Below are 23,339 nucleotides of genomic sequence, written 5' to 3'. Positions count from 1 at the left end.
TTGCAGAAATTCTCTTATTAATAGGATTGTTCCTGCCAAATGACACCACCTTCCATTTCCAAAAGCTGTTTACAGCCATTTCCAAACCTATTTAATGGATTTATTTTTTTTATCATGTCTACAATTACACTGCTCTTGCTAAACGGAAAGTCTGATTTTAAACATCTCCTGCTTTCATTTAGTGAAATGTCTCATTTGTATAATCCAACTGCTTCTGTTCCTTGGGAAGTATTGTGTTGTGTTTTGGGTTTGTTTTTAATTTAATGGGTTTATCTTTCGGACTGCTTCAAGGTCTATGCTTTTTCAGGGAAGACTGGGGGAAAGACAAGAGGAGAAGAGGAACCTCCAATGACAGTTCATCCCTTTCTAAAGTGTTTTCTGAGTGAAGGTAATACAGCCTCTAATGTCTCTCACCTTTGAGTAAAGAGCAATCTTTGATAAATACCTTAAACAAAATATCCCAGTTTCAGTGGTTAAAAATATACGAAATGCACCACAAACTAAAGCAATACTATGACTCTCGACTTGAGAGAAAAGATTCATCCTTATGAAGCAAATATAGCTCTTAAATCCCATTTACAACTTAACGTTTGAGGATTTAGTAAAAGCTGCATTTCCTGGGTGATAATTTTTTCTTAGGCTACAACCTTATAATACACTATTTTTTCCAGTAGAATTCACATAACAGATACTTTGACATAAAATGTAAAGTTCCTTTTATCAATGGAATAATGACTATTCCATAAATTATTTCAGTCCAATTGCAGTGCAACAGTTGTACTCCACAGCTGATCAAGCAGGACATGCTGCTTTAAAAAAAAAAAACAAAACGGTAAAGCTTTTTATCTTGTATTCTAAAAATATACTGACTGCTTTCGTAGACCGGAAAACAAAAGTACTCCCTTCAAATTCCAACCACAATTTAGAAGGGTGCAAAAGAGCAAAATGGAGTCCCATTTAAAAAACCACATATCTTTGAAGTCTGTGAAGAATTTCCTTATTCTAGAGATTTTAAACACAGTGCCAGCAGTCATCCCTTGTACAGCTACTTCTCTGAAGTAGCTCCAGTTCCAGTAGAACTAACTTCCTCCATATATCTCTACCTGAAAAGTCTGATAAGGCTGTCACCAGAAAACCTCAGGAGCCAAGGGTCCAGATCCTCACAGATGGATCAGAGGGAGTGAGACACCTTAACATAAATTGGGTGCTTTTGCAGATCTGTGTCTAAATTGTTTATTATTTCTAGTGACACATATAAGTAGTATTGTGACAATGTCAAAGAAATTGTAAAGAAAAACCATCACACTGATTTGAAAACTACCTATTTGGAGTCACCATTTACAGCACTCAGTGCTCACGTTATGCAAAAACCTCTCTGGAGCATGACTAAAATAGTCTATTAAATCCGGTTCAGTGATCTGCAATGTTTTTAGCATGGATCCATTCATCAAATAAAAAAATCAGGTTTAAATTCCTGTATATGAGCCCAAGGCTAAATTTCTCAACTTTGGTAGCTGGTCACAGCATTAAGCAGGTAGAAGACAGGTGGAATTAATTCAGGTCAGGAGTTAATACTCTGTATGCATAATTGTGTCTAGAGAGGAGAGAGGAACTCAACTACAGTTGTAGAAGAGAAAATTCTGTCCCAGACTGCCAACACCTTACATCCTACCTACGTACACTGCATTGTTTCCTATGGATGACGTTCCATATCTAACTCAGCATCATTCGGCACATGAAGAGCATGCTGGTTTTAAATCACCACAGCAGTTTCAAATTGAATTTGGCACCTACAGCAATGATAGTAATATTCATTTGTAAACAATTTAAATTCCACCATACTAGAACATACAGTTCAAAAAGCTCAGCAGACAGTAAAAAAACCCAAAAAAACAAGCACAGGTCTGTACAGGAGGCAGGCATGTTGTGTGCCATGCTTTCTTTACAGGTTGTTGCAAAGGAGCATACAAAAGACTACTACAGTGTCTCCCACCATCCCAAGGGAACAAGCCTCTACAGGAGCAGCTGCAACAGACAAAACAAGTACAGCGGAAGCCTCGGAAACATTCTTCCAACTCCCATCCTTTTTGGAAGGGCTAAAAAGACAACTCCTGTCTCCCACCCCTTTAAGTTACAAGTTAATTTCAGGGGGAAAAAAAAAGAATTCTGAAGAGCTTTCCCATCTGCCTTGTGTAATTTAATTTTCACTTCAGATGTAAAGGACCTATAGCCAAACTCCACACTTGTTTACAGCAGTGTATTCCCGTATTTACTCAGTTATAACTAAATCAAAGTTTTCTGCCCCAGCATTCTGTTTACCTGACTCACTTGGCTCCTTTTACAGTGCCTTTAATGACACATCCAAACATTTTGTGGTTGGTAGCTGTCGTCTCCTAATCTTTAGTGACAGCTCAGCTTGATCTGTGGTGTCTTCTAGGCTTGGATAGAAAACAGAAAACAAAATAACTTTTTTTCTCCTTTTCATCGTCATTTTTCCTCATTTTTTTACTGAAGGTTCTTCTCAACAATGGTTTTCTGGTTTTCACTTTTAATGACTGTGTTTTCAAACTCTGAATTTTAACTGCTCCTCCCCACGGCCTGAAATGTTTCTCAGCATTTACACATGCTTAGGGAAAAGTTATCTAGTACTAAAGACTTTAAATAAATTATTTTTCTATATTTATCAAAGATGCCTGATGTAGTAAAATTGCTGTAAAAAGAAACGAGTAATTTTTTCCCCTCATTTTGCCTCACCCCCTTGGCTTTCCATTTTGGAAGGGAAAGACAGCTAAAGACAAGAGCTCAGCACTGAAGGAAAAGCACGATGAAGAATGCTCTCGAAAGATGGCCTGCAAGACAGACCCCCAGTAGTTTTGAACAGCTCTGATCACTTGTAGTCATACAACTGAGAAGAAAGGAAGAATTTATCAAGCCGACACTAGCCTCCTTGCTCTGAGTGCAGAGACCTATCAATTTCTGTCTCTTGGCTAGTCTTTGTAATAAATATAGGCTTGGTGTGTAATGAAAACCAGCTGAGTGTTTCTCAAGGTACAGATGCTTTCTTTTCTTCTGATTCCAGCTAAGATTGTTCTTACTCTTCATAATCTCTCACAGCTGCCAAAAATCCATCTTATCATTGCATGAGGTGAAGTTTCCATTAACAGCTATTATGGTAGCACAGGTCAGGCGTCCAGTGTCAAATGAGCTGCTAAAGAGAAACACTGTGCTAGAAAATGCTGTACTAGAGAGAAAAACTCAACTGAGGTGTGTTTTATTATTAATTTGAATAGTTTTTATGTGCAGATGTGGCTGTGCTGTGCTGCTGACAGACTGATTTCTGATGTCCTGGAAAAAGCAAAGGAAATTTGGGGTGTGGAGGAAGTGGGAATATACAACCACTTGGCTGACTGAAGAAAAATTTTAATAGTTTTGATGATGCTCGGTTTTCAGGATGTCAGCCAAGCAGACTGACTGCCCCTTCAGGTTGGAGGGCTCTAATGAAAGAAGCTCTGACCGTAAACACCGCTTGAAATTTTAACAATCACATTGCTGCAGGTGAGGTGCCTGACTCCCAGTCAACACAGGGGAATAAAATAAAATCAATAATAATAATAGTCCCAGGTTTCCAATCACTTAATGGAAAATGAGAAGTGTCCCCCAAAAAGAAACAACTCCATCTCAAATATTTTCATTTTTAAAAGTTCTTCTTCCAGTGAAAGCACCTAAATTGAACACATCCTTTGTTGATAGTGAATGACAGTATTTTAATACTCTTCTAGCATGATGAAGGCGTAATTTTCTTTCAGAATTACCTACCTGAAAGCGCCTATTACCTGGAAGACATTTTGAATATTAACATTGTGTATGTGTCTTTATAACTATCTATCTATATGATAATTGTACCAAAGCTATAATCATACAGGTGTATGCACTGTGCGGGCACCAAATGTTAATTGTCAGTGTGCTACGATCTGAACAAAGAAGTAAGCAGATAAAAAAATTATGTGTAATAAGTTTAGGACTTGTTTTACAAAACCCCCCAATTTTAAAATAATGAAATGCATTCTTATTTGGGGAACTGTTACAAAAATATTAACTGTCATATATATTTTAAAAATTACTTTTGACATTTAAAAACACAAAGAAATTCAATATTTTCTTAAAATACAGGCTACTTTCCAAAGTATCAAACATTAATTCTTTCTACAATACCTCAACATTGCAGGCCCTCCATGTGTTCCGGCACTCAAAGATTCCTACAAGCCCTTTATCACCCATGCTCAAGGGCCTTAAATATACAACTACAGACAAAACTGATCCTAAACTGTCAAATTAATTTGCCTAAGATGGCAAATTAAGAGCACAGAGAAAGCTACAACTTCCTTGAACTTCCTTCTTCTTTGTGTGGAGAATAGGCGAGGGCACTTTGCTAAAGAGTAATTTACACTATAAATTACTACACCACGTAGCGTGGGGAGCTATTATTTCCCCCTGGCCTGTAATTCTGAATATGTACTCTACCAAACCATGCCAAAGCTATCAGACACCAACACGCTATTGCAATATCTCAGCAACATCCTGCTTAGCGAAGGTCACCCTTCCTCTACCAGAAAGTCATACCTTACAAGATGATGGGTCAGTCTCTATGGAGAATGAGGCTTCTTTTGTCAACCACTAGCATTTTACGTAGCATGGGAAAGAATTTCCCACACCAAGACATGAAGACCCTGCACTGAATTTAGTCCCATGTTATGCGGCTTAAAAAATCCCTACTGTATTTAAGCCGTTACAAAGCTTTTACAAAATTACAAGGAAGTACATTAAAACCCATCTTTTCTGACTGCATCTGCACCTCTGGCAGTAAAACGGAGCAAATCCAGTACCAGGACCAAGGCTCTACCACCAGTACTTGGGGGGCAGCTTATGCTCAAGAGAAATAGGCAGGTGCTCTCTGCCAATGCCATCACCACAGCCACCCTGACCCTGGGGTCCCACAGGCACTGGCAGAGACGAGCAGTAATGGGCTCTGGAGGATAACTGGGAAGTGAAGGGCATATCTGTAGTATCTTCCCAGAGCCCCACATACCTAACTCTTACTCTGTACCTTCTACAGTGAAGAAAGTCTGAAATAATACAGTACAGAAGCAGAAGATGCAGTAGTAGGTAGTTTTTTCTACCCTCCTCCCACAAAGGGCACTATGTTGCAAGCAGAGGTGGAAATTTCAGTGCTGAAGAGAAATCATCGCTGAAGTAGACTGCAGCCACTCAGCACAGAGATATACTGTTTCCCTTAGTGCTAAAATTTCAAGAAAGGCATTAAGTCATAGATCTGATTCAAAAGGATGTTGAGTAAAACCCCATCCTTTAAATGGATTAATGAAAATATTTTTCATTTCTCTCACCTACACAAAATCTTGTTTTATAGAACATGTGGTTGACCTATAGACACCAAAGCGTTTGGTTGGGGTTTATTTCTTTTCCTAACTGGAAGAAGATTTACATGTATGTCAGGATTTCTGGTAGAAATCTGGTCTCTTCCAATGTATACTGATAATAGGAATACCAGATTAATGAGCATCTCAGTTGAATTAATGGAAACAAGGCATCAAAGTAAAAATGTACAGCACTGAACACAAGAAAAGAAGATATATTCTGCTATTTAGAATTGCACTTTGAGTAACCGTAACAGGTCACTAAGAACATTTCTCAAGATTTTTTTACACTCAAATCAATCTTCTGTAACCCGTGTTCTGATCCTCAATCCTGGGGTTCTCCTTAAATGTAAGGCTGGGTTTACACAAGGTTAAAATGGTTCAACAGTTAAAGCAGTAAAAAGGATTTAACAGTTGGACTTGGTCATCTTAAAGGTCTTTTCTAACCTAAACTATTCTATGATTCTAAAACATCAGCACTTCTACTGTCATCTCAAAATTACAAGTGAAAAAGCAGTAGGTATGCATGCATCTCTGACAAAATAATTTTCAAGGCCCCTGTACTTTAGCACATTTCTGTCTTCCAAGTAAAAATGGGAAGCCAAACGCATCCTGAAGGCAGAACAAGATGTACAAGGATACTTTTTCCAGGGTTGACTGAGGAAGACTGCTACAGCCTTTGCATCGGTTGCTGCTTCCTTTAGGGCTGGCAATCTGCTAAGCTGCCCTTTAAATCCCAAGAGGATTGAGTGCATTTGGCCAAGCTGCAATCTCTTCCCACTCTCTTTCTCACGCTCACTCTCTTCTTCTTAAAGAAGGGAAGATTTGATCACCCTGCTTCCAAATAGGCAGAGAGAGAGTTAGGAAATGCCATCCGAGGTGGAGAGGACCCCTGAGAAACTGTAACACAAAACAGTACTGGATGACACCAAACAGCAACACAAGTATGACAAATCTGAGACAGTAACTGAAATCAAAAAGTAGGGAAAACCAAGCTAAAAAAAATTCCAGCATCAAGATGTAACTGTAGGCATGAGTGCGACAGGAAGCTGTAGAGATAAAAATGGAAGGTAAAGTTATGTAAGATAAATAAACATCAAAACTAGAGTGGAAATTAATGTTAAAGATGTTTGGCTTTTATCAGCATCACCCTTGATTTAGCTCATGATTCTTTTGCTTACTTGGTATACACATTTCTTTGTGACTACCACCAAACACCAGCGGCTGTAGATGAAAGACTTTGGGTATGATTTAGTGTGGCAGCTCCTGTATTCTCTCTAGTTTCTCTCTTCCTCACAGTATGAATCCAACACATTCATATGCACTGGAGCAGAAATAACAGTATTTCCAGTTAAAACTGTTATACAAATTAAGTTCTGCTTTGTTGGTTACTATTATGTCAAGAATTCTTTTTTCTGAGAATTTTTTAATAAAAGTAAGATGTTTCCATCCATGTTCCTTAGCCAAACTTTTGATTTCATTAAAAATTAAAAGTATGAAATTTGTTGAAAAAATTTTTGAATTGAAAAAATATTACCACAGTTGTGGTACAGATGCCTTATCACCACATTATCCTCCCCAATTAGGGTCTTTGATGAAGCAGCCTCTCTTCTGTTGCCTTACAATCCCTTCTCCTATTGAAGCACCTGGTGCTTCATGAGAGATGGCTGGGCCCTGGCCGCAGGGGAATAGAGGTGCATGAAACATCCCGTGTAGTTTTCCCTAGTTGTCATATCCACACTTCCAGACAGATTTTTCATTGAGGTACCTTGGGTTTCTCTCCACAGATAATTGAATTTCCAAGTAAAACATGAAATGCACAGTTTTATATAAAAACCCACCAGCTTGATATATAGTTTTCAACCTGTCCTACTCATTATTATACACTTAGTATTTCCATGTGTGCTGAGGAGATGATATTATACCTGGGTCAATCATATACACGCTGAAATACACAACTGCATCTTGAGCATCTGCAAGATAGTTCTGACAGACCTGGCAAACAACATGGGAGCTTTACCAGATCCTTGTTTCCAAGTTTAGTAACTGGAAAATAAAAGCATCTTGATGCATCAGGGCAGTAGAGCAAAACAGTATGTACTGACAGCGGCTGAGCTGGTTTTATTCTTTATATAAGTAGAACGTTGCATGGCTTATTTTTCTGTCAGTGAGCCAGAAGTTCATAGGTAGTGGGGCTAAGTTGATCCAGAGGTTACTGGGAAAGAATTTCACTCACACCGCAGCATGCCCTCTCAGCACAATGCTGGCTCCTTCCAGCATCTACTTTCTTCTCCCCTCCGCGTCCTTTACGTTTTTCATTATTACTGTTACATTCAATAAGGTAGCAACATATGTGTTATTTTTTCCCGGTCCAGCAACAGTAAGTGTTAAGTAGACGATAGTTCCAAAATGCAACGTGTATATCATATTTTGTGACTAACACAATCTCCCAATCAGGACATTTGATCTTCCAGTTTATAGCTAGGGACTTTTTCAGGAAATGATCTTTTTACATGCTCTCATAAACTCTCAGAATGTCTGGTTTTGGTTCACTCTGCTAAAGAACACCAATAGTTTCTCTTTGGTTTTCCAGTGTATGTTTATTGAGCTGATAAAGACTGCAAGATGTATTGAAAGAAACACTTGGTTTATTTTATTTTATTTTGGCAGTGATAAGAGAGTGGAATCTATTTTAAAACCAGGAGAAAAATAATTGGCATGTCCCAGTTATATTACATTTTATACATATGCATACATGAATGCATGCACACAGTGATATTAAAAAAAGAAAAAAAATTATGGGTACCTTCCTGACTTGCAGCCAAGCCACATAAATGCTAGCCAGTTCGTGCATTTAATTGTATCAGCATATAATGGTAGACAGATTTTCTTCCCTTCTGGGCTGCAGCATGAGAGGAAGCTTTCATAGGAAACAGGGGAGCGCAAGGTAAGGGGAGCAAAAGACCTCACTTCCATTGTAAAACAGAGATAGATTAAAAAGCATACACTCTAGATGATACACTGAACATAGTGTCATGCCCTCCGTATAATTTATAGAATACATGCCTGAACTAATAAATGCCTTAGGGAATAGTAGTGGTGAGTGGAAGCCTTGCTTAAGTACAGTGGTTACATTAAATCAGCCTAGACTAGCTCATGTTCTGGTTTAGGTACAGGCAACAAAACAGAAGCTGCAGTTGAAAACTCAGAAAATCTGCTGAACTTTCAGCCCTCTTTGTGTCTGTCTCCTTTTTCACATACACGCAAACACATGCACAAACACACCCTTCAGTAAATTCCAACCAGGAAATAAAGAAAATTGCTTAAAGAAACAGATATTGCTGTCTTGTTACTATGGTCAGCTTTCAGCAGGGTATGCAAAAAAAAATACACTTTATGGCTTTTAAGCTTAAAACTCATGTTAAAGAACAAAAGTCTGCAAGGTCTTTATCCGGTACATTGAGTTGAAGGTAAGGTCATTGCTTGCCAGCAGGCTATGACTGACTCTAATTAAACATTTTTATACCACTCATCTGCTGCTGGGGAACATGTCATTAAAACACAGGAAACATTAATCTGCAGATTAATGCTATAAAAAGAAAACTTTTACTCAATCTTTACTTCCAATTAAAAGAAGCTTACAAAACATTAACCCTTAGAATTCTACAACAGCACCACCTAATAACAGCTCCAGGTGGAGGTCTGCCTTTGCTAACTGCCTGTTTCTTCATCTAGTCACACCAGTTTTGCCTCAGTGTATCTGAGCTACATTTACTCACAGCACGTTGTACTGATCTGGTCTTTTGCCTGCATCATCACAGATCTTATATTAGGGAATTGATTAAGTGTATTTACTACATTTTGACTATTCGGAACAGATTTCAAATACTTTTCAGAAAAATGGTGGGTGATCTCTCTATAAACCCCTATGTCTTAGGAGCACAGCGTATACTATTATTTATTCATTATTTATCAACCACTGTGGTCCATCTTGAAGCAATTGCATTTCTGTGTGAAGGCATCTCTATGCTAGCTCCATCTGCTTATAAGACCACGCAATTTTTTGGACTCCGTTTTAAGGTAGGGGGGAAGAGGCAAAAGGAGATTTATGGAAAGACGCAGATTTCCATGCTCTTGTCTATTTACCAGCAGTATGCAATTTACTGTTGGTTGTGAGGTGCTATTTAGTCTCTTGAACCTCTAGTTCTCTCATCGAATCCGGCATTTATTCTCTTTCCTTTCTGTAAGGAACGATGTTCAAGATCAAATCTTTTAAAAAGGGATTTATAGCCACTGTGATTAGCAACACTTGATTGAGAAGGTATAACTAGTAACGTTCATTTTGTCTTAATACGCTGCTTAATTTGAGGAGTCCTTTACGGTTTTAGGGCATTTGCTTCCTATCGGTATCCATATATGAATATGTATAGATGAAGAAACAGAATATTTCCATGTTACACTATCTCAGTCTGCACATTTAGAAATTTAGCACACAGTTTCAACAGTAGCATATTATCACTGCTTTTACTTTTCAATCTTTTTTTTTAATATATATATATAAATGTCTGTCATCCAGGCCTCAATGTTACACAAGCATTTAGTTAAACTAGTTAAACAAGATCAGATTGTTGCTGGAACCATGTTAGAAGTATTTACAGTAAAACTCATCTGGCTTCCAGTATTGTTCTGAAGCTGAAATTCAGACCAGTCTTGAAAGTTCACAGAGGTTCATTAGCTTATTTGAGCAAAACCTAGGCTCATTTTCAAGTAGGCTTTGGCTCATATTTAGTCCTAGATAAAGGGCACAGTACGATAGTGATATGATTAAAATGTCTTGAATGCAAAACCTCTGTTCACTGTTATGATGTGGAAGAGAAACATTGTTTTGGTTACCCATTCAACGCTCATCAAATCGGTCACTCACTTTCAGAGGGAGGTTTGCTGCTTATGCTCACCAATACTCACCATGAAGCTAAAGGATTTACACAGTCCGCTAAGAAGAAAATACATATCATGGGCAAATGAAAACATTGCCCGTTATTTAGGAAGTAAAAATGTCTCCTAAGCTGGGAAAAGCAAAGTATATTCTACCTTAACAAGAGACAAAAAGTGAAAATAGCATCCACTAAGTCCTCACATACTTCAGAATTTATTTCATATCATTATCATCACTTAATGGATTTATACATCAGTTGTTTCTTTTTGTCCATTAACCCAATGACCCAGATTTTGCCGCAGATCAGATCCAAACAAAAATCTTTCTAATCATACTGGAATGGAAGACCCTTAATGAAGTTTAAGGATACTCTGTAAACCTGGTTTGTCCTACCATGCCAGATTGCATGTTTCTAATCCACAGAGAGTTACAGCTAGTTTGTCAAGATTAAACAAGGGAGGAATGAAAAAGTATTATTACCTCCTCTGAGGCTTCAAATCAGTTTTCAGTCTGCTGTGATGACCCTGGCCACCTTCAAGGTTCCCTGGAGAAAAGAAGAAAAGGAAATTAATAAATAGGGATTCATAAAGACAGCTGCAGCTCTAAACAACATCTACTGCTCTCTTTTTTCACCCCTTAGTATATTGTGAAGAAAGAATGCCTCATCCATATGAAAATATAATAAAATTCATATGGGTTTTTTATATGGAAAAGGTATGTAATTAGTTATAGTTTAAAATAAAACATGAAGACTGGATGAATGTATGCTCACAGTAAAATAAAAAGCAGCACTTCTTGCCTTTCTTTTTTTTTTTTTTAGAAAGGCTCTTTTAAAAATCCTAGTAAAACCAGCAGATGGACTAATTTCATTTAAGCTAAAAATAGTACACAGCCAGAGAAAGTTAAATTTGTGTCTCACTTCATAGGGAGTGTCAACCATACATTCAGAGGGATTCACTGTTTTGTGGGCCGCTTGGGATAGGTATCATGCCAGACGGATCGCATCACATCACAGCAATGTACTTTTTCATCCCAGTTCCTCTGGCATCTTTGCCTAGGAATCAAACACATACCTTTACTGCTTAACAAATCATTATCTTTACCATTTAATGCTTAAGAAAAGAGGACCAGAAGTCTCATTTGAATATTGTCCATGCAATTTTTAGCTCACTCCCTGGGTCCACTTTGGACTCTCCCAGCCAGGTCTCTTCAACACAAATGTTGAATACAAGACTTTAATCCTACAGCAATGCAGACTCAAGGAGTCACTACTCTATGACTGGCACTAGAAGCTCTTCCCTAGTTTGTGCTTAAAGATATAAATACAATTGAATGGATTTGTCCAAGACACGGCAGCATTTTCAGGAGGCAAGAAAGGCTTTTAGGAAACAGTCTTGCTCTGTGACCTTTTGGGACATTAGAAAAACTTATGGACGTTTAATCTGTACATCTTCACATATGACCAAGTCCCATTTCCATATATACTGTTTCTCTGTACTGCCTCTCTTTTTAAACAGATATGTCATGACATATCAAGAAAATTTCACAAAATTCCAGGTTTCATTGAGGATACTGTGATAAACTGTAAAAATGACTGACCACCAATTTAAAGAAAAGATCTACTCTGTCTAAAAAAGTAGAATCCACTAGTTTTTTGTGTTTCTCCTACTCAGCTATATGCAATTTTTGTACTTAACCGAAGCATTTTTCTTTCTTTCAGCTCAGTCTGGAAACGATCTTTCCTGATAGTTCATCACAGAGCAACTGTAGCTTTTTTAAAGCATAATTAACATACAAATAAAGAATAAATAACTTGGATTCCTGTTATGTCACTTTACAGATACACTTTGCAACATACCTTCTCTGAAAAAAAATATCCAAGCCCTCAAACAGGATCAGAGAAAAAGCTATTCTGAATCACCGTAGGAAGAAAAACTCAAAACCAAAACACAAAAGCAATGCCCTTCTCTTCTTCCCAAGAGAAAATACAGATCGACTGTATTGGCTTTGCGTGGCAAGATTTTGGGGGGTGGTGGTGAGTACAGGGGTGGCTGCTGTGAGGAGCTGCCAGAAGCTTCCCCCATGTCCCGCAGAGCCGATGCCAGGCGGCTGCGAGAGGGACCCGCCGCTGGCCGAGGCCGAGCCCCGGGGCGATGGTGGCAGCGCCTCTGGGGCAGCGCGTTTAAGAAGGGGGAAAATGGCGCAATGGCAACTTCAGCTGGGGGGAAGAGTGAGACTGTGAGAGCAGCAGCCCCGCAGCCCCCGGGCGGGTGCAGGAGGCCGAGGGGCTCCAGGCCCTGAGCAGATCCCCCCGGCAGCCCCTGGTGCAGCCCCCGGCGGGGCAGGCTGTGCCCCTCAGCCCCGGGGAACTGTCTCCCGTGGGGGGGCCGCAGGCTGGGGCAGGGCAGGGGGCGAGGGGCGCCCACCGAATTCGCCCTGTCCCTGCCCTCAGCTGTGCCAGGGGGAGGTGGGAGAGACATCCAGCATTAAGTTGAGCCCAGGAAGAAGGGAGGGTAGGGAATTTGAAATCTGATTTGAAAGGTCATAATTTCAACTAATTTCCCCAAGCGGAGTCCGTTCTGCCCGTGCGGTAACTGGTGGGCGCTCTCCCTGCCCTTACCCCGACCCACGAGCGTCCCGCTCTGTGTCCCCCCTGCCCGGCTGAGGAGGGCAGGGACAGGCGGCTCCGGTGGGCACCTGGTGTCTGGCCAGGGTCAGCCCACCACACCAACCAACCAAACCAAATTACAGGAGTAGGCATGAGGAGGAAGGGGAAAGGAATAGGGATGGGAAAGAGCAAAGAGAGAAAGGGGTAGGGGGAAGCAGCAAAGAAGATAAACTTTTTGACAGGTGGTAAAAAATTTCTGGAAACACTGCTTTTACCTATAAAAGATAAAGAAAAAATAGAACACGCTCAGAAATGTAGATCTTTCATATTTGTACCAGGTTACAACTTCGGAATAGAATTACATTTTAAATCATAACTATGCAGAGTAGATAGTACTGGGTAATCCAATTTGTATTTATAATTTGAAGTATTGCAGAAGAACCACTGAGTGAAAAAGGAATGCAAACTCAGAATATGTGTTCAGCAACATTTGCTTAGGTGAAAAAAAAAAAAACAAAACCAAAAACAAAACATAGATTTGCTACCGTTGCTCAATATTACATCTCAGCAGCTGGGTCTCAATGATTTATGTACTGAATTATTAAAAGTAAATCAAATAAACGCATGGGAACAGTAGGCATTCCATTTGCTTTCATTAAATCCCCCTCAGGTTATTTCTTTTATATATCAGCTATTTGACCAAGCTGACTGAAGGGCTGTTCAAGTGTCATGCTAATATTTTGGCATGCCCGATAAGCAGTGATAGAGGGGAAGACTTTTTCTGCCACTCTCATGAAGTGTTTCTGAAGTGTTTATCCACTTAATTATGACAAGTTGCGTTAATTAATACTGAAGGACCTTTCTGATGTGAAGTTCCTGAAATTACTGTAATCTCAGTGTTCTGAATATTTGCAGGACACATTTCTAAGAAGCTGTGAAATATATTTATATATACAAAACTTAAAATACATTTTCAGAGTTGCAATCATGTAATCTTACTATATTTTCTGTTCCCAAGTATCACAGTGATTAAATTTCAAAATTAGTTATCTTAATGAGACATAATATCTGAGAATTATTTTAGTATAATTCAAGTTAAACAAATCTAAAATACATCTTCAATCAGAAATGCTTACAGGCATTGACTCAGGCTTTTTTGCAATATGATTTCTTTGTACAGAATATTGTAAAACATACATAAATTCCATTCATTTTTTAAGGTTATCTTTTGGGTTATGTTCTCTGTTGTGCAAACTTTCCCATACGCAAAAAAAAAGAATTTCATTATGTTTTATTTTATTCTACTCCCAGTTATGCTTCTCAGGATTCATGAAAGCTCAGTGCTCTCATTCAAATTGTGAGAGAACAGACTTTAGAGGACTTATATATACCTTTTTGGACTGAACTTCTTTCAGGTTCATCTATGATGAAATAAATAGCCTGGGCCCGTGTTGTTTCTCAAGAAGGATTACAAAGGAATTGTCCATATGCAGGATCTAAGCCAGTGAAGCAATTTCCCTTTCATATTCTTTCTTACAAGACAGCCAGTATGGAAACATCATATTTGCTGAAGGTTTACAGGAAGAAAACACTGTTTTCATGTATGAGCATGCTCCCTGATTAATCAAGTAATCGGTTCCCATGACTGTTCATATACACATATAAATATATTACTGGTTTAAATCACTAGATATTTGTCATGTTCCGTAAAATTAGCACAGTTTCTGAAATGGAGATCTATCTGTGAAACTGGAGATCCTTTGAAGAAGTCTATCCATTGCTCCTGAAGACACATTTATACTGCTTTTCATTGTGACCCATTATCATGTAGGACTTGGAAAAAATGTAGAATTAAAATAAGTTGACTGGACATTATATTCCCACTCCTATCACCATTTCTCTTTCAATTCACAGCTAACCTGCATGCTCCAAAACAGGTTATGAAGTTACATGGACTTAACTCTGAGGAGTAACATTGCCAAGTATTTATGGTATTTCCCACTATTTAGGAATGACAAGTTTTTCACATAAAAGAATATTTAGCACCCAGTGTCTTCACACAAAATGTTGGCTTTCTTACAAACAAACAAACAAACAAACAAACAAACGAACAAACAAACAAACAAACAAACAAACAAACAAACAAACAAACAAACAAACAAACAAACTCACAACTATTATTTTCTTTCCAGAGAACCTTTCCTGATGTCCCATATAAACTAATTTGGTTGGTTTGCATTCCCAAGTATTGGGTTCTTACCTAGACTACAAAATATAAGTTACTGGGAACCTTCATGAGGCATTACCATTCTTCTCTGAAGGCCAAAATATGGCAGATTAAAATGGCAGTACATGTATGCCAGTAAGTGCAGCACAAACAATTCTCTTAAGGAAACCACACATAAATGGCAGCCAAACAAGAGATTTTAGCCAAAATTTTTCAGTATTTGAACTGCCCCAAATCAACAGACAACATAAAGGAAACATTTTTCATTGTCCTGGAAAAAAATACCTATTTTTTACGTAGCTTTCCTTTCCCTATCAAACAGAATAGCACTGCCATAAAATAAAATATTCACATTAAGCCTTCTGTACTGAATAGCAGGGAAAGAAAAAGCAATCAAAGATGAGATTATTCTTATTTATTATTTCATTATATCTGAGGAATAGTCTGCAGATATCATCTATAGGTAAATCTTGCAATTAAATTGGTACAAACTGCAGCCCAAGACCACCTCTGAGTTTAAAATTAAGTCCTATCCATTCCAATTTTATCAAACCATTTTTAAATTCATAAGAAGAAATTCTAAAACCCTCAAAAATTATAATATTATGATAGTGAACAACAAATAATCATTTACTAGTGTTACACCTTGTGTCAGGTGCCAGCATTCTGAAAAAGCTGACTCTAATCAAATGAAACAGTAATATTTAAAAAGGAAAAGTTGCCATTGGGCATCACAAATGGTATATAGAAACTTCTGTAAATCCTTGGAAGTTTTAAAGAAAAACATAAATTTTCTTTTTGTCTCTGTAGCACAAAGTATGTGCTGTCTTTCCCTCTACCCCTAACCAGAAAAGGTTAAGCTATGCTCTGAGGAACTTATTTTCAGGTCAGCAAAGTAAAAGCACTTCTATAATGTGAAGTTTCATCTTTCAACAGGAAATGTCTGCCTGGTGTAAGATTTACTTTCACAGCCATCCTGAGTTTATGATAGCAATCCCTTATGCTACAGGAAAAGTGAAGTAAAGCAAATGTACTATGTACTATATAAAGTATAAGATAAACATTGCCCATTTTTCACTTTAACAACGAGCAAAAATTGCTGTTTCCGTTATGAAGAGAAAGGGGTGGGGTAGCTGAGTGTTCTCTGATGTTGCCTTATTTATTTACAGAAATTTTTAACGTGCTCTCTTCCTGACCACAACTAAAATCAAATGACAAGAGGCAGTTTTCCTGCTCACTTTTCCAAACCTCTGTTAGTCAAAATGCTTTCCCACCAGCTGTTTCCTTGGGGATATGTTCTCCATGACTAAGCTCTGTCTCCTGTCCCCTTACCAGCCTCTACATCAGATTCTTTCGTCTTTTCCCCATCTCTCCCACAGTCATACAATCAAAAAACAGTGGCTGAGAGAACTGGTATTGTTTCCAGTTGCCTCCAGGGAGCCTTTCCTGTGTTTTGTGTGGCAGCTACTGCAGTTTTACAACAGAATTTCATTTCCCTTAAGGCCCTAAAATTACAGTGGTCTGCTAGGTCCCTCAGGTTTTAGAGAAATTTAGTTTCAGCTATAGATTTTCTTTAACTTCTTTTTTTTTTTTTTTTTTTACATTTAAATCATCTTTATTATATTTGTTTTAATCATGCATTTTAAAGCATTGATGACCAACAATAAGAAGAGGATATTGCACAGAAAATAGGACTATATTAAGTAAGTATAATACCTAGGAAGCAACGTTAGATAAATATGCATCACCTGCTAACAGGAAAAAATAATGAACTGGAAGGGAATGCTGTTACATGAAAAAATCAGATGATTAACCGGGAAAAGCCAAGAACCTTTTCTGAGTCACTGAGGTGAATTGTAAATTACTGAGGATCTGCCACTTTAATTTACTGTTTTTTCAAGCTAACAAACTTAATTAGCATGAAAAATAAGGCTCCCATTTCATCATTCACCTCCAAAGCATAAGTACAACTGGTGTTTGTATGGGCGTCTAAGAAAGTAAATGAAATCTAATAGGTACCGTACCATCTAGCTGCCTTCCAGATTTTGTTTATGCCGAAACACCTGATTTAAGTATGCAAGTTGGGTATCTGTAAACAATATATGCTATTTCATCTTACTATTTTTTTGGCCATTTCAGTAGAACTGCACTTCTGGCATCTTCTACAAAGTATGACATGATCGCTGTTTGCAATGGATCCAAATGCTTCAGTATTGCTGCTCTGAAATGTATTACCTGTAAAACTACAACATGGGACTTCCATGGGGCAAGGGGACTTCAGTTTTTGGAGGTCTGAATGCAGCCAATAGTCTCAACTTTATATGTCTATCTCTAACTTATGGTGGCAACACTATCATTGGATCATTCTGACACAAAAAAAGTGTTAGCTGAGGTGGGCTTACCTCTGCTTTAAGGATGGAGATCTTACAGAAGCCCAGTCGGACTACCAGCTCATTTCAAGCTTGCTGCTGAATTTATATTGAGTGTTAATGACTTCCAGCTAATTCTAAATTGGAGTTAAAAGCTTACAACAGAAATTGACCCTTGCTGTCCCAGTGGAAAAGCGGGAGTGAAATGATTATCTGGGGCTATTTGTTAGGTCTGAAAACCCACTTAATGGATCAATAAATCAAACAATGAATGAAGCTGGTTTTGAAAGTAGGTGTGTGGATTCTAGTACTAAATCGGTGTTTCATGTGAGGGAATGGTGTGGGTTATTATATACTGAATGAAATTAGCTGGATAGTATCCTGCAAATCCCCAAAGCAGTATGACATTTGTTCTAACTTTACTATCACCATCCCTTCTTGTTACGTATTCAGTAAAACACCCTTGTATGTGTGCCTTGTGCAAAATGTGTCAACCAAATAAAACATATTTCTTATATTTTAATGCAGTACACTAGTAATATATAAATGTCTGAGTGTTTGCCTAAGTAGAATAGTCAAAGTGCTGTCAAGAAAGATCAAAGAAAGCTTAATACTCATGTTTAAGACATTTTCTGGTCTAGGTAGAAAAATGTATCACTGAACTGCCATAGAACAAAAATGATAGACAGAGCAAAAGAAAGACAAGCTTGCTTAGAAAAATTAACAGAAAATGAAGCCCAAAACCTCATCTTTCCTGACCAGTGCATGGCATAGGATAAAGGCACTCCAGAGACAGCTGCTTCTTCCAAGTCATAGACAGTTCACAGCAGATATATACAAAACTACGACAGGACATGCTGCAAAAGCCACACACATTACCCCAGGGTTTCTTCACTAACTCGTTAGTCAGTCAATCAATCGATCATCTTCATTAAAACAGTGACATCTAAAGGGCTATCAGAAGATCTGGGCTGGAGGTTTTTATGATGTTTTTTAAAAGTATTAAAGTATGCCAGACTTTTTTTTACAAAAATGGTAGAAGTAGTAGAGAAAATAGGTTTGCTCTAACATACAATAATTTATGCAAACTTGAAAGGCACTACGTGCTATGATTTACTGTAGTGTACTGCAATGCTCAACGTTCACTCAGCAGAATGACTGACTCAGTAAAATCACACTTTTTCAAACTGTCACCTCATTATATGCTTAGGTACTACAGTGGAAAATAAAGCCAGAGCTTATTGTATTCAGTGTTAAATAAATAAACGCAGAACAAGAAGGTAGCATACAAACCTAGTTTTCACATCACAGATATCTTAAGACAAAGTACATATATATATGTTCCCTTGCCCCAAAAAGACTTTGCAATCCGGCAAATGTGATTCTTGAGGTAAAGGCAATTCCTAAACCATGCTTACCGATATCCTCCATAAAAATTTGTCCCTATTCATGCCAGACAGTAAACTTTTGTGCTAAATCCCAAGAATCATCCTCAAATAGCATTTTCCACACATTTTCCAGTCCACGATGTTCAGTTTCTTATAATGCATTTAGTATAACCTCAGTGGAAGGAAACCCATACTTCAAGTACATTAGGACACACCATCCCAGAAATCTTACTGTGTTCAGAAAACATTAAATTAGGAGGAACTGATAGCATGTTAAGAAAGGGCAGAAAATCAGTATGATTTTAGACAAATACAGAAGCGGGTTAGCATCAAATAAAGTCAGGGGCAAAAGACTTAGCTTAGAACAGAAAAATTGTATGCACCAAATCAGAATGAAGAATGATTAAACAGCAGTTGTTAAGAAGAGATTTTAAGGAGTGCCATGGATCACAAGCTGAACATAAATCAAAGTTTTGTTCTGTGGAAAGAGGCAGGCATCGCATCAGGATGTATTTTACAATATTGCCTGTAAAAGACTGAAGAAGAAGACCTTCCTGTGACTCTGCCAGGAGGCATCTGGGTGCTTGTCCTGGAAACACAAAACTGGGAAAAGAGGTTCACCATTTAGAGTGAGTCTGAAAATGGGTGACAAGAATGAGAAAGGGTGAGAAATTAAGGGGAAGGGGATGAGGAGGGGGGATGGGGAGAGAGAGAAAGGAAAGGCTGAAACTGAAGCTACTTAATCAAGACAGGATGAAGGTGACTGTGGTGTTCAATTGAAGTAAACTGAAAAGAGACCAACTATTAAACTATTTAGAGTTATGACAGTAAACAGACACAAAGTTATGGGCTTAAACTTCAACAGCAATAATAAGTTATGCATTGGGGGAAAGCTAATAAAGTTATCTGGTGTGCCCAAGGAGAGCGTGGACCTTGCATCACTAGAAGTCCTTAAGACAAATTAAGAGACATGGGCATACTTGATTCTCCTGCTGGGGCAGGAGAGATCTCAGGAGGCACTTTACAGCCTTAAATAAGTTATCCTGTGATTCTGCAAAACTATTGCCATCATAATATTATTAATCTCTTCAGAAAGTACACAGTCACCACAGAAATAAAATAGAGATAGAAGAAGAATGCTGAGTTTTTTAGTAAGTTTCTTGCAATTGATCTGAAAGAAAGTCCCTGTTAGGGTCCTGGGTGCCTATTAAGAAAAGCTCCAGGGAGATACACTTCTAGTATTTCCCATTTTGTCATTTTTTTTACCCTCACTAAATTCTTTAGATTCTGTTTTTTTTTGTAGTGTATCACATCCTCCACAGAAATTTTCAAATGCATCCCCTCAGAACAGTTCAAGAGATCTCCTGCATGATAAAGAAGAGCCAGGAATCTTTTTCTCCTTTTTTTTTTTTTTTTTTTAAAATGAACATGTTTTAGAGTTAATAATATGCTGAGGGAGCAGCTGCACTCAGCAAAACTCCAGCTATAAAACCCCAAAAAAGCGTGTGTTTCTTTCACATCATAGTGCAGCCAAGACAGCTGAGTCTACATCTGCCTCAAATCACTGGCAGGTAAAGTTTGCATCCCACTACAGCGATGTAGTCCCACTGGATTATTTTATTTACTTGAGACAGAGCAAACTGAAACATTTGGTTTAGCTTGAATTTGTGTTTCTCCCCAAACTTCACATGAATTTCAACAGGGCTTTTTTGCGTTGTTTCAATGTACCTGTTTTTATTGTATCCATTGTATACTTGCAGCAACAAACAAAAGCTATAAAAGTGATACAGGATAGCGATGACCATTTATGCTGCCATGTGCTACAAGGACTGTGAAAAAGAAACACACAATGCTCATATTTGTAAATTCTGCACAAAAACTCAAGATGGGCAGCACTGAAGTAAATTTCAGTTGACTGTAAAACTGGAGGAATATATATACATATAATGGCAATTGAAGTATCTTTGCTTTTCTCTTTATCTAGCCCTCAACCCTTTACCTTTTACTAGTTATAACCTTCCTGTTGCTATTTGTGTCCACATTCCCTTAAATCACTTCTGTTCCCATAAATCGCTTCCCTATTGAGAACACTGCAATGAGTTTGTGTTTACAGACTGTCGTTCAAAACATATAACGTGAAAAATTGTTTTCCAATCTCCTAAATCATGCATGCACATATCAAGCGACTGATTTGGGCAGTACTGCTTGACCAAGTCATAATATTCAAGGCTAAGAATCCCAGTTAAGAAAAACACTGACCATATTTTATAACATCTGTATTTGCCCTACAACTCTTCCTGCTCATCCTTTGCCGCCCTTCCTGCTCTCACCTCTCTTTCTCATGACCCAGGATCTTCAGTCACACAGATCTGAAGGCTGGCTTAAATTCATTTTCTTCCAGTGATTCCTTCAGCATCTCTGCCTCCTACTCTGCCTTTTCTAATGCCAGTGTCTCTTTCTTCTTCCTCAATAAACCTCAGATAAAACTATTTAAGGATGTTTTTGATCTGCTTATTTACAGTTTTGAGATTATACCTCGCCCTTAGATTTTTCTACATGGCAGTACTATATTCTGAAGTCCCTGAGTCGACGTATCTAGCCAGAATAAACAGAGGAACTTCAACAATTATGCTAGAGAAAATAAACATCAACAGGTACTCAACTGAATTAAAAAAAATATCAGAAAACATCGATGGTAAATATTTGGTTGTTCCTTAACTGTTTTGAGAAGACAAAGAGGGAATTATTTGAGAAAAATGTGAAATTTATGAACTGATTTCACGACATGAATGTAAGTAAGAAATTAGCGTCCAAGCCCAGTGGAAAGACCCAAATAAAACACTTGCACATGGAAAGAGAATTGTGTTTATAAATAAGGCATGCAAACAATCGGTAAGAGTATGCCAAGGCAAGCCCACAATATTCACTTAAGATTTTGGACTTTAGAGCTCAGTGAAAACGCGAATCAGAAAGTGTGAATTAATGTCATTGGGTGTAGCCACTGACTTACCTAAATTAAAAAGACAATTTGACACGTTATCAAGAACAAAAGACTACAAATGAAAGCTACAGAGAATGAATTTTCTACTCATTTTAAAGTGTAAGTATGATCTCCGTTTTCAAAGCAGACCTCCTGCAGCTTTTATTTGACTTTCATGGCACAGTAATTTAGGGCACAGCGATGCACTTCAGTTGCCTGTTTTGCTCCCAGCACTTGCAGCACTTTATAACGTGGTTACCTGTAGGCCAACACACCTGTGATCATGCAGTTAAAATGTCAAAGAGATTACAGCTCGATCTGCATTTGCTGTAGAAATTAGTAGGAAAAATAAACAGCATATACAGGACATGAACTGCATGTATAATTTGGCAACCATAAAGCATAAAATTTGCAAGTGCAAAATGATCTTTCATTGTCATGGTTTCACAGAAATGTCAAGGACTCATCTAGTCCTTTCCTTAGCTCAAGTGTAGTGTGAGGAGTATCTAGGTCATCCTTTACACGTATCTAATCTTCTGAAAAATCCCCAGTGGGTGAAATCCTACAGTCTCCTATTGTGGCTTGTTCAAATGCTTAATTATATGCATAGTCATCCAAACTAATGCTCTTTTTTCTGCAGACCAAGTCAATTCTTAATTGTCCTATTTCAGATGGACATGGAGCCCTTTAGTTTTCTTGCTGATTGCAAAACATCTCTGCAGTTCTCAAGTTCCCTTTCATATTTAAACTTACTCTCTTCTCCTAGCTTTGACTCTTTTACACATTTTATAAGTACATTCTGTAAGCTACCCTCCAAGCTATAACCAGAAGAATTAAATTGCCCTGAGACTGAGACTAGGAAAGCTTTCAGCAAAACCTTATTGACTTTGATATCAGCATGGCCTCAAACTTACTGGAACTGCAGTTCAACTATGTTAAAGCCAATACCAACTGCTCTTTCTACCATCTCCATAATCTGTTTTTGAAAATATGTTGCAAGACTGTCATATATGCATCTGAAATGAAGACAAAACATATTTGCTGTTTCCCCAAAAAAAACATTCCTTTTTGGGGGGTGGGGGTGGTGGTGAGTAGAAATCCAGGTGGGAGCTACATTGCATCATATTATTATCACCTATAGCCTGTGGGATCCCCTCTATTCCCAGATGGTCCCAGAAGGTAATCACTAATAATCCAGAGTGCAATGTAAGCATTCATGGGGGATTTTCGATATCCAATCACTTTTTCTCCAACTTGACATTTTGGTTCTTCCCCTCTTGTTCCTCACTAATATTACTGCATTAACCATAGAGTCACAGTAAAAGTCTGACACCGTACTCTCTATCCCATTATTATCTTCTTCAATAAGCATCTGCAATGATTATTAGACCTGTCCTTT

General features: G+C 38.1%; 1 long non-coding RNA gene across 1 annotated transcript; it reads right to left on the bottom strand.

Annotated features, from left to right (window-relative positions):
* Positions 1-1,682: 1,682 nt before the first annotated feature.
* LOC119142413 lies at positions 1,683-11,418 on the bottom strand. Its single transcript, XR_005102259.1, has 4 exons — positions 11,288-11,418; positions 10,849-10,912; positions 2,320-2,438; positions 1,683-1,790 (listed from the first exon to the last, which is right to left on the bottom strand). It is a non-coding gene; the product is annotated as an uncharacterized LOC119142413 (long non-coding RNA).
* Positions 11,419-23,339: the final 11,921 nt, after the last annotated feature.

Source organism: Falco rusticolus, chromosome 1 (assembly GCF_015220075.1).
Source record: "Falco rusticolus isolate bFalRus1 chromosome 1, bFalRus1.pri, whole genome shotgun sequence".
In the NCBI taxonomy this organism is placed as follows: domain Eukaryota; kingdom Metazoa; phylum Chordata; class Aves; order Falconiformes; family Falconidae; genus Falco; species Falco rusticolus.
Note: the sequence above shows the minus strand (reverse complement) of the source record. Positions and strands in the feature narration are given on the sequence as shown.